The sequence below is a fragment of the Amphiura filiformis genome, chromosome 4, assembly GCF_039555335.1.
Source record: "Amphiura filiformis chromosome 4, Afil_fr2py, whole genome shotgun sequence".
Classification (NCBI taxonomy): Eukaryota; Metazoa; Echinodermata; class Ophiuroidea; order Amphilepidida; family Amphiuridae; genus Amphiura; species Amphiura filiformis.
In genome coordinates this window covers 17598078-17611495 of record NC_092631.1, presented here as the reverse complement: position 1 = coordinate 17611495, position 13418 = coordinate 17598078, and positions in this window count along the sequence as shown.

Here is a 13418-nt window from a genome sequence, read left to right as displayed (position 1 = left end):
TTCCATCTGGGGGCAAGAAGTCCAAAAATAATAAATCGATCAATATCGATCAATATTACAGATATTTACTTGGTTGATATAGAAAATGATTCTTCTTGCCTATACCCATGTACATGAAAAAGTATCAATATTATGGCTTTTTTGGTTTCCAAATTATCTTATTTTAAAAAGTTTAAACGATCATATCTCAAAATACCAAATATGGACTTCTTACGCTGAGGTCTTCAATTGTTGATAATTTGATAATAATAACTTAAAGAGTAGTTTTTGCCACATGCAAGAGGCACAAGGCTATTTTAGTAAATACTCGTTTCGTATTACCAGACGACGAACTGCTCAAACATTCCAATTGTTAGGGCTTCCTTAACTTGATTTACTGGGCAACTTATTACGCTGACAAACGATTGTTTTAAAGTTTAAGTTTCTATACACTGACTCAAGAGTAACGCCAAATCTAGGATAACAGCCATTATCGTTTGTTGAATTTGTCAAATGTCTAACAAGAGATCTAGGTCTATAGTCACTTTAATCATTGTAATTTACTTCGTGAATCCCTTCTCCAAATTAATCTACTTAAAAGAAACCAAAAAACATTAGGTAGCTTTATCTAATTATTTCTGACGCGCAAGAAAGTGATTTGTAGGTGAATTGAAGAGAATCATGATCGAGGCCTATTATATTAAGTGCATTATTGTATAGCACAAAGAACAATGCCAATTATTTCATAAGATCAATTTACTTCGAACAATGCCGACAACGAGTCCCATTTTAAGTATCATATCGGCAATACAAAGACTTCCGCGACTTATTACTGTACTGACAAATCAGGATTGAAGTTTTAAGTCACAAATTTCGAGTTCGTGTTGTTGTTGTTGTTGTTTTTGTTTGTTTAGTTTTCGTTCAATATAGACTATACGATTTCCCCGAAAGTCAAGTATGTTTAGTTTAGTTTCTGAATATTATGAAAACAAAGAAAGGTGTTTCTTAAAATCAAATTGTGTAGACTCTTATTCATCTGGGTATGTTGAAATCAAAATCTACTTTAAATCTGGTCAACCAGACATACCTACGTTGCGACTGAAACCTTCAGTCTTCAGCTGGGTTGTAATAAAATGACCAAATCTAAATTAGTCAGTTTACCGCCAAATGACTTTTTTCGCTTAATCACGTTTCATGTTTCCTATAAAGGATTTGTTTTGGTCGTAGGTAAATGCAACATACACTATTCAATCATTGCCTTTATTGGAGGGGGTAGTTGCAAGCCCTTCTGGATTGTCGCTTTTAAACGACAGGTGTCTATGATTTTATACCAATTGACAGGCATAGCCCTCCTTTTTTAATTGGTACCAAAAGACAACATACTTGACATCATACTTGACATTAGAATTGACCATAACCTCGAAAAATGCTGATTATTAGTCAAAATTGACAAGAAATCTTAGAAACTTGCAGCATTTATCAATGGAAATGATATGAAAACACTATTATAAAAATAACTACTATTATAAAATATATAGGAAGTTTGAAGGCCACAATATTAAAATATAGTACACAAGTCGACGAGTAGGTGTGCTGGGCTTCCACAACCTCCGATCCTCGCTAGATTTCGTTAAAAAGGATGGACAGACAATTACATGGCGGTTTGCGGTTTGTGTTCGGGATTTCGGCGACAGGACAAAATCTTGGATGGGAGGTTGAATCAATCCCCTCTCGTTAGATGAGAGTTAAATGTAAGCGACAAAATGATGAAATAGCCACCACAAAATAAAACACTGCCACGGTTGTTTGTTGGCATGTAAAACTTATTTGTTTATTTTAAATCTTTCTTTGATCTTTACAAGGGGTAGAACCTCGTATAATGGCATTAAAACATCCGAAAAAGAGTACAAAATAGCAAACATTTCAAAAGAGTTTTCGTCATGAAATGAAAGGAATAACGTATATTATTTGACTAAATTAAATTTAAAATATATGTAAATAGCGCCCTCAATTCGCACACAAACATACGGTTTATATATAGAATAAAAAGCTTTGGGTCTGTGGTTGTTTATAGAGATAACACATTACGAGCTTTAATTCTTTGCCCACATGTTGGTTTAATGCAGAGAGAATAAGAAAATAACATTGTATATTGATCATCAAAAATTCTTACAATCCTTAAAATCCACAAAATCACATTATGTTGGCTAGAAGCACGAAAAAATGCGATTATGAAATGCTTATCAAATATCTGAATCCCTTGAATAAGCGGACTTATTATGTTTGCTACCAGGGGTTTGATTTTACGAGTATACGGACTTCTGTAAAAAAAAGAGCGAAATAGGTCAATCATTGACTTCATCAAAATGAAGCACACACGTTGAGGCGAAGTTTTAGTGCCAACACTTTTAAGTTAAGTATGTTAAAACATACTTAGTCCAATTTTAGATTTTTGGTTCAACGTGCATATACTTTATATCTGTCTTTGGTAATCTGCAAGGATATGGAAGACAAAGGGAATGGAAGACAAACATCTAGCCAAATATATTATAAAAAAAAAAAGCCAAAATGATTCTCAAAGGTCAACATTCATACCTTACGAAACAATTTTCGCGTGAGAACAAAAAACAAAACAAAAAATAAATTAAAAAATAAATAAAAATATACAGATTTATAGGAGGTTGATTTTGAAACTTTGTCCCAAAAATTTGGACCTTTTTTGACAAATAAAAAGCATAAAAAAATCATATTTTGTTCGCTCGCAACGCTCGCAAACGGGACTTTTTTGGTCAAAGAGGGGGACTTTTGGGGCATTGGGGGATTTGGGCGTCTCTGCCAACAGCCACCCTGCCCCTGGTTACAGCCCTGCATTCGGCCATCAGACGATATTAAACACGGAAAGTAGCCGAGAGATGAGATAAATGAAGCGTGTTGTGGCAGGAATACGTTAATACCTGTCATATCATACTCAATTTATCAAATAGTGCAATATTATGTTGACGGATGCATGCATTATAGGAACTTTATTTACTTGAACTATGTCGAACAAGCAAGTTTCACTCTTACAAAGAGGCATATAAACAACCGTCTGATGCCAAGACGGTTATAAACATGATATATATTTTAATAGGATAAAATAGCAACATCATTTTCCCGATACCGATTGGGAGAGTGTTAGTTAATCGGAGAATCAAAAATACATCCGTCTCCATTATGTCTATAACAACATCTTCAAAAGAACACACGTCGTCTATTTCCGTACACGCACCAAGATCATCATCAGTTCAACTTGTTCTTTAACCTGAATAGTGCTTGTACACTAGTACAAAAACATGTGAATGTGTTAGTAAAATCTCAAGTTCCACATTTTATGGTCACTATACTACTTATGTACGATATTTTTTTAACATGAATTCATTTTGTATATATTTGTTGTAGTGTACTTAAGATATTTTACTGTTCAGCGCATTGGGATATGTTCTTGTATGTAATGCGCTTTATAAAAGTGTTTTATTATTATTATATTAAACTATACAATTGAATAAATATTTATATGAAATATCGTAAAAACAAAAAAGAGAATTGTTCTCCGTCTTAACTTGTCAATGTCTAATTACTTGAGCGCATCAATCACAGGGAGTGTGAATGGGGTTACCTGAATAGGTGACTCAATTTGAAATCTACACCCCTTGTAAGGTTATGTCTTCCATAGGGGGTGTACGGATTTCAATTAGAATAGCTCTAAATCACGATAGGGTCATGAGTACATTGTGATATAGGGTTAATGGGTTAATGATATAATACACTAATAACAAACCTATCACACGTTGGAGCCAGCCCAAAGGGAAGACCTGCGGTATGATCTTGCAAGTTTGTGAAATGAAAACAAACCCACAAAGATAGCGTTTATTTTGTCAAGAAAAGACACTGTTTAGATATAGATGTATTTTCAGTGATGAATTCCAAAAAAAAACCAAGGTTGATAAAAAAATATGCAGATTCCCATTCGGAATATTGATATATTAATTTATCATTTTTATAATAGTTTGAGTTTCACAATGATAATAAGGAGGAGCAAGGTTGAAGAAAGAAGTTAAGATATTGAGTTTTTTAAATAGATTCTTGAATCGACTGTAATATAAACAGGTTAAAACAAATCATATTTCGTATATTCATATTTTTTCTTTTATGCTTTACTTATTTGGACTACAGTATGGTTACGAGTTAAACAAAATTGGATTTATGCATTTATGCGGTTGGTGATTATTTTAAATAGAAAAACAAATTGTTTTGACATAGCTTTCAATTCTCGCTATTCACAATAAGGGCGCCGCCAGCGGTTTGCGATGTAATCGTGATGTATCATGGGAAAAGGTCGACATCCAAGTCCGCGCAATACGAATATTACCATCAGGCGGCGGATGACATGATCGAGCCGGCAACTCGTGAAACCGCCCGGCCATATGGCATTTTCCATATACTCAGTTAGTTTTGTGGGGTTCATTATCGAACCCCAACGGTTTTAGCTTGTATTTATATTATTTATCAACATAGGCCTATTTGTTTGTGATATTTCAAGCGTTTTAAAATTTCAAAATAATCCCATTCAATTACACAGTTGACGATGAAAATTTACTGAATTTAGGGAATGCACGTCATACACCACCTGATTACCATGCTATTACATAGGAACACGTGACAATATTTTTTTAGTTTGTCAAAATAAAGGCGTTACACGCGAATCGATAGTCAATAATACTTAATAATGTGATTTGAAATGTGCACAATTAATTTTTTCTCTATCGATTTGCGTGTAATACCGTTATATTGACAAACTAAAAAATATTGTCACGTGTTCCTATGTAATAGCATGGTAATATTCGTATTGCGCGGACTTGGATGTCGACCTTTTCCCATGATACATCACGATTACATCGCAAACCGCTGGCGGCGCCCTTATTGTGAATAGCGAGAATTAATTTGAGCAAAAATGACTCGTTTCGTTTGAATACATACCAGAGAAATCGGAAGGGAACATATCTGAAAGGGAATGTGATTGACCTTCGTTCACATTATGTAAATGTCGTTCACATTCTGTAAAAGTCGATCAAATTTCCAACTCGTACACTTTTCTTTATTAATTTGTATTCTCCAAATCTGTGATTGAAAAGGTTACAGCCTTTACGTTGACAGAAAATGGGGAAAAAAGACCCCATCGGAAAAAAAATGTCAAACTCACTCTCACTCACTCAGCCCTTTGATGCAATTTACAGCAACAGATTAAATTTTGGAGGAGCATTTTGATTCATAATGCAATTATGTCCCTAAGCACACTAAAACGTTATTGATGGGCTATCTGAATTAAAAGTTTGATAAATAATATTCAAGAAAAGTCAGTACAATAAGAATTAATTGTCACCTTTAACAACAACAATAGAACATCCCTTATCCTTGTTGTATTAGTAGAAAATGATGGCATTGACGGATAATGTTACAGAAATCTATTCTCTTAAATGTTAGCTAATATTATAATAGTAGTATTACTTTGTAGTGAACAACAGAAAGAATTTACGCAGCAAGCATGCCAACAAATCTGTACTTATATGCGTGTTACTATGACCCATTTTATGTAACAATCCTGTTGCACCTTTAAAACAATGTTACTACGATGACAGATGCGTTTTCAAGACAAATCGTATCAATCAAGCTTTGGATATTTGGACTCGGTTGGGTGTATTTTCATGCTGATTTGTTATAAGGCCATGTCAGTCTCTACCTTTTTTTTATTACACTTTCAACTTAAAATCTAAAACAGATTATTACGATAGTACAATACGAATATATGCATAAGAAACACTACTAGTTCAACCCAGACAGAAGTTTGAAGATCTTTATATTTTGACCTGGCTTCATGAAAAAACTACCAATAAAGGTTTAATTGTTTTTGTAAGACAAATGGACGATTAATCTAAATCAACATTCAATAATTTGAAAAGGTGTTTAACCTCTTAGATATAGTACTTTACCGCACTTTACTTCACGAATGAACTTGGGAAGTGGCGGCGAACAAGTGGCGGAGTTCTTACTCTGTCCTATAAAAGCAATGAGTAGGTAAATAGACAAGTTTATCCGTGTTTTCAGACCGTCAGAAATGGGTTTCCTGAAATGCTACTCACGTATGAAACTCAATGTAAAGTACAATAGACCTTGTTTCTACATATGGATCAAAGATTGAAAAAAAAAATCATGAGTGAAATAAGAATAATATTATCACAATATTGTTATTCAAGTTGTAGATGCAAATAAACCTACATCATTTAATAAAACATTTAGAATTACATTTTTATTACCATTCTTGTACAAATTGTCGACGAATACAAAAAAAAGTAATTCAGTAGGTAAAAGGAAGGACTTTCGTCATTTTCTGACAGTGGTTAATATGGTAGTTTTAAAAAAGGCTCAATTTTTTTCTGAAATAACATTAACAAATGATGGGACCATATTTAAATTTGAGCCCCATTTTGACTTTCGACCCCTTGTGTGAGCTACCGAAGGGGGCACAAAGAGGTGTAAGGATGCCAAAAAACATTGGTTCCACTAGTTTATGTAGCCTATATAGCAATATAATGCCCCAAGCGCATAACACCATACACAAGCGTACTGCCAATATATGAAAGACTCACTATGTTCAAGCAATAAGCATACTCGTATAAGGCAAGTATGGGAAGCAAATAAAACGTTCCTAAAATAAATGACATAACATGACAGGTTTGTTTCCAGCCTTTCTGATTGACTAGCAAAGTAGGACAATCATTGCAACACGTTTCAAAGTTCAATGTAGAGAGAAACTAATATAATTTTGAGCGCAAATAAATGGTGCATAAGACCTGAACCTCTGCAAAAAAAATGTCTATAATAATCTTTCAGAATGTACGCGCCTTGGATTATCTCTGAGGATATGCAACACAAAAATGCTTGCCTTTGTCAAATCATGTTGAACATTATCCCGGCTATAATGGTTTCTAAAATATTACCATCAATGTCATAACAAAATAGTCGTGGCTGTATATGGCAAGAGAACTAAACTTTATTCATGTTATTTGTGGATCATCCGCTTTGGAGCCTGCCTGCTATATTTTTTGCATATGGGAAAACGGACTATTACGTGATTACATCGGAATTGTTTACACTACTTTGGCGTTATTTTTAGGCGAATCAATTCAGATTGCTCTACAGCTATTATGTTCTGGTGGAGAAATGAATGATTTCATATTTTCCGACGCTGGAAAATGATACTGTCAATGATTAAATCAAGGAACAGCAATTAGTTGATAACTTGATAACGATAACTGAAATAAGTGAAGTTTTTGTCACGTATACAAGAGGCACAAGGCGATTTTGTTTCGTATTAAGAAACGATGATGTGCTCGAACGTTCCTTTTTTCAGGACTCATTTTTCTGCTTTACTGGACAATTTAATAAGCAGACAGAAGAGTGTTTCTAAATGCAAGTTTCTATACAGTGACTCAAGATTAACGCTAAACCTAGAATAAAGGTCATTATTGTTTCCTTGATTTATTCAATTTCGTACAAGAGATCTAGGTCTATAGGCAATTATGTTAATTTACTTCGTGAATCCCATCCCCAAACTAATTTACTATTTTGGAAACATTTCGTTGCATTCTGTAATTGTTTCTGGCACGCAAGAAAGTGATTTGTATGTGAATTGAAGAGAATCATGATAAATTCAGGCTAGGCTGCAGTGAGACCCATTTCATTTCATCATTGTTCATGCTTTTGTATATCACAAAGAACAATGCCGGGTATTTAATCAAATGAAATTACGAACATTGTCGACAACGCGCCCCAGATTAAGTCCCATACAATAAAAAGACGTCCATAGGTTAGCGTGTTGCTGTACGGAATATGCTGACAATTCTGGATTGTAGTCACCACATTCGAGAAAACCAAAATTGTTGTTCGTGTGTTTACCGCCAACCAATCCTAGTTTTATTATGAGGTATAAGGATGCCAAACAACATTGGTTCCACTAATTAATGTAGCGCATAACACTATCTTACTGTCTGCTTATCTAAGTCTCATTATGTTCACAATATTACAGTAAGCTATGGACTATAAAGCAATAAGCACACAAGCACAAAAGCCAATAAAACATTCCTAAAATAAATAACATAACATGACAGGTTTGTTTTCAGCCTTTCGCTTTATGAAGAATGACTTGCAAAGTAGGACAATTATTGACCGCACGTTTGAAAGTTCAATGTATAGAGAAACTAATATAATTATGAGCGCAATTAATGGTGCATAAGACCCGAACATCTGCACAAAAAAAACCCAAAACAAAAACAAAAAACATCATGTCTATAATAAGCTTTCAGGATGCACACGCATTGGATTATCTCTGAGGATATGGAACACGAAAATGCTTGCGTTTGCCACATAACGTTGATATAAAGGTTTCTAAAAATATTACCAACAATGTAATGCAAAATATTCGTGGCTTTAAATCGCAAAAGAATTAAACTTCAGCTGGGTTGTAATAAAAATGGCCAGATTTTAATTAATCAGTTTACCGCCAAATGATTTTTTTTGCTTAATCACGTTTCATGTTTCCTATAAAGGATTTGTTTTGGTCGTAGGTAAATGCAACATACACTATTCAATCATTGCCTTTATTGGAGGGGGTAGTTGCAAGCCCTTCTGGATTGTCGCTTTTAAACGTCAGGTGTCTATGATTCTATACCAATTGATAGGCATAGGCCTCCTTTTTTAATTGGTACCAAAAGACAACACTCATACTTGACATTAGAATTGACCATAACCTCGAAAATCGCTGGTTATTTGTCAAAATTGACAAGAATTCTTAGAAACGTGCAGCATTTATCAATGGAAATGATATGAAAACACTATTATAAACAGAACTACTATTATAAAATATATAGGAAGTTTCAGGGCCAAAAGTCGACGAGTATGTGTACTGGTCTTCCACAACCTCCGACCCTGCTATATTTCGTTAAAAAGGAAGGACAGACAATAATACATAGAGGAGTTTGCGATTTGTTTGTGACTTCGGCGACAGGACAGAATCTTGGAGGATCCTCCCCTCGTTAGATGAGATTTAAATGTAAGCGACAAAATAGCCACCATAAAATAAACAGTGCCACGGTCATTTGATGGCATGTAAACTTATTTGTTAATTTTAAATATTGTTTTGATCTTTGCAAGGGGTAGAACCTGGCATAATGGCATTAAAATATCAGAAAAGAGTACAAAATAGCAAGGAATTAAAAAAAATCATCATGAAATGTAAGGAATAATGTATATTATTTCACTAAATTAAATTTATGAAAATAGCGCCCTCAAATTGCACACAAACAAACAGTTTATAGAATAAAAAAACACTGGGTCTGCATGTGGTTGTTTATAGAAAAAAGCATTACAAGCTTTAATTCTTTGCCCACATGTAGGTTTAATGCAGACAGAATAAGAAAATAACATTGTATATTGATCATCAAAAATTCTCAAAATCCTTAAGATCCACAAAATCACATTATGTTGACTGGAAGCATGGTAAAATGCGATTATGAAATGCTTATCAAAATATTTGAATCCCTTGAATAAGCGGACGTATCATGGTTGCTACCAGGGATTTGATTTTATAGACTTCAGAAAAAAACGATCATTGACTACACCAACCAAAGTGAAACAAACTAGTAGAAGCGAAGTTTTAGTGGCAAAATTAGTCCAATTTTTAGATTTCTTGCTCAACATTCAAATACTTATCTGTCTTGGGCAATTTGCAAGGGTGCGAAAGAATGGCCAACATAACAGCGATGTTTAGTGCGCTACGTCTAGATTCAGTAATCTTTACAGACAATAACACAGGCTGCTAGCTTTGTTGGTTAATGGCTTCATGACTTAAGTAAATGTCAGCAACCGAAAGATGATAGTAAACGATGGAAGGAACATCATTTGAACTGCAATTTGATAATGAGAGCTTAAATTTAAGAGCAAGATTAATGTAAATTTACATTCATTCAGTGTTCAGGGTGTTTGACAATCAAGCTTTAAGTTCATGAAAATATTTTTACTGTCACTTCAAATGTTATTCTCATTTATTGCCTGCTTGAAAGTGTATGTCTGTGGTTTTGAAGCAATAATTGCACTTCTACCTACATATGCTACACAAAATAGGCTACATCATTGACAAGTGATAAGAACGAGAATGGGGTAAAAGGAATATACTTTTGGGATATACTATTATAAAGTGGTTATGTAGCTACTGCAATTACTCAAGTTTACTTCAGGACCTAAATATGATTAACAAACTCATGAAATTAGGCCTAGAGGAACAACCTTCAAAAATAAAGCGTCAATATAGAAGACGCGTGACATACGGCCACACTGACAAGAGCCGAAAGATGAGTGAATTGATGCGTGCTGTGGCAGGAATACGTTAATACCTGTCATATCATACTCACTTTATAGTGCAATGATAATTTGACGGATGCAGACATTATAGGATAGAAACCAGCAATACATTCGTAAAAAGGCGATTTCTGTCACATCAACCCCAACCGTAAGCTGTGGACTACAAAGCAATAAGCATAAGGCAATTATAAAAAGCCAATAAAACGTTCCTAAAAGAAATAAAATAACATGACAGGTTTGTTTCCAGTCTTTTGGTTTATGAAGATTGACTTGCAAAGTAGGACAATCATTGACAACACGTTTGAAAGTTCAATGTATAGAGGAACTAATATTATTAAAATTAAAAAACAACATGTCTATAATAATCTTTCAGGACTTACGCGCCTTGGATTATCTCTGAGGATATGGAACACGAAAATGCCTGAGTTTGCCACATCATTTTGAACATTATCCTGGATAGAAAGGTTTCTAAAAATATTACCATCAATGTCATGACAAAATAATCGCGGCTGTGAATCGCAAGAGGGCTAGCTTTATTTTTGGAACATTCACTTTGCTACTTGTCAGACAACAAACCTGCCTGTTTCAGAATTTTTTCAACTATAATTATTCGCGTTTTTTTGGAGTAGGCGAGTCAATTCAGATTGCTCTACAGCTATATTCTAGTGAAGAAATGAATGAGTTCAAATTCTCCGAAACCGAAAGATGATACTGTCAATGATTAAATCAATGAACAGCAATTGGTTGATAACTTGATTATAACTAAAATAAGTGACATAAGTGTAGTTGTTGTCACGTATAGAATAGGCACAAGGCGATTTTGTCTCGTATTAAGAAACAATGACGTGCTCGAACGTGTCCCTTTTCAGGACTCATTTCACTGCTTTACTGGGCTATGTATTAAGCTGCCAGAGGAGTATTTCTACATTTCTGTAGGTTTCTATACACCGACTCAAGAGTAACGCTAAACCAAGAAAACAAGTCATTATTGTTTCCTTGAATTGTCAATTTTTTTACAAGAGATATAGGTCTATGGTCACTTTCATCATTCTAACTTTAATACTTTGTTAATCTCTTTTCAAAATTAATCGTATGACTTAAGGCGCAATCACCCTAAGTCAATTATAATCACGTTTCGGTGGCTGGTGCAGCAAAAGACCAGTGGCTACTACTATTGTGTTTGGCACCAGAGGGGTCTAACATTCGAATCCCGGAGATACAGAGTAACTTCATTGTTTGCCTTTTTTTTCGTTTATTCTTTCCTTTCCGATAGCCAAAAAAACCTTTTTAACGTTGGGGTTAAAATATCGTACACAATTCGACGAGCACGTGTACTCGGCTTCAACCAGCTCCTATAACGAAAGCCAGGGATAAGAGGACTACTTTGCGACTGATGTCAGGGCAAAGGCGAAAGACCAGTGGCTACTGGTCGGTGATATTGTATAATATCACAATTAATATTGATTTGAATAGGTTATCTTCATATTTCTGAATGAAATAAAAATAAACAAACACTTTAAAAAGCGACACAGATATCGATGTAATTTCAACCAAGCATTTTACTGTTTCGAGTGAATCAAGCCTTTGGATGGCAGTGTGCTACCATTCATACTACAGTTCATTCATAAAAATATCAAACTCACTCGATAGTATCATAAGGCATGTTAGAGCCACCTTTGGACACTGTCCGGGTATTTTGCAGGTACCATGCAAATTCATAAATATACCACTATAATGCAGATTTTGGTAAACCATTACACAAATACACAATAGCTATTTTGACGTTTAGTGAGGTATGGAGAGTGTGGTCTTCAACACATAAAATTGGGAAGGCTATTTAGCATAATAAAGGGTTAGTTCCCGATACACTGTGGATCAAGAAAAGTGGTTATTTGCCTAGTAAATACATTATTATTACACGGCGAGATGTAAATTGGGTGATGATGTCACAGCTCATTAGAGTTTACCACTCGGTCTATTGCAACTTGTTGTAATGTATTGATAGCCTATAAGACCAAAGTGAACGTGGTGCCTTACATTCATTGAAAAATGCACACAGGACACACACAAGCTACCTTCTCTCATGACAAACGTTTTTATATCAACTTTGCATCCTCATCTAAGAAGATCCCTGGTTAGAACATTCTATACCCGTAATTTGCAAATCTGGGAGAATTCTAGAACATAATTACGACACGGGTTAGATAAGATTGCTTTTTTGGCTGAGGAATTGGCTTCAGGAATGAAGCCAAAGTTCACAACCGAAAGATGATATTTAGTCAACGATTGAATCAATGGACCGCATTTAAATAATAATTTGATAATTATACTAGGGTTTCCCCGCGTTTCTTGTGTATGTCCTTGACCTTTTTCTTTGAAGCAATTGGTTGCACTCCTACTTACACAAAGTAGCTTACATCTTTTAGTGATACAGAATAACAATGGGTCAAAGGTATAAACTGTTATGAAATTCCAAGACAAATTTGGAAGAAAATTTACCCGATTTGATACTCGCATTGCTTTGGTGTAAAACAATTGATATTTGGACTTCAATTGTGTAAATCAGCCACAACTTTATGTTGTTGATCTACACATTTGAAAAATGACATCTTAATTCAAAATTAAGTGTTAAAAAATCCTTAATAAAAATAAAAACCTTGAAAAAAAAAAAAAACATTTCGCATTCGTTTTTGAAATTACCATGGACTTTGAGACACCTTTTTTAGCCTTATGATTGAAGCAAACCCATGGAATAAGGTCAGAGGAACACCCTTCAACATTGAAGCGTCAACATAGATGACGCGTGACATACATCCACAGGAGAATATCAAACACTGAAAGTAGCCGAAAGGCCAGTGAATTGAAGCATGTTGTGGCAGGAATACGTTAATACCTGTCATACCACACTCACTCTATCATGTCTATAGTGCAATGATATGTTGACGGATGCAGACATTATGGGATAGGACTTTATAGCTCTTTATTTT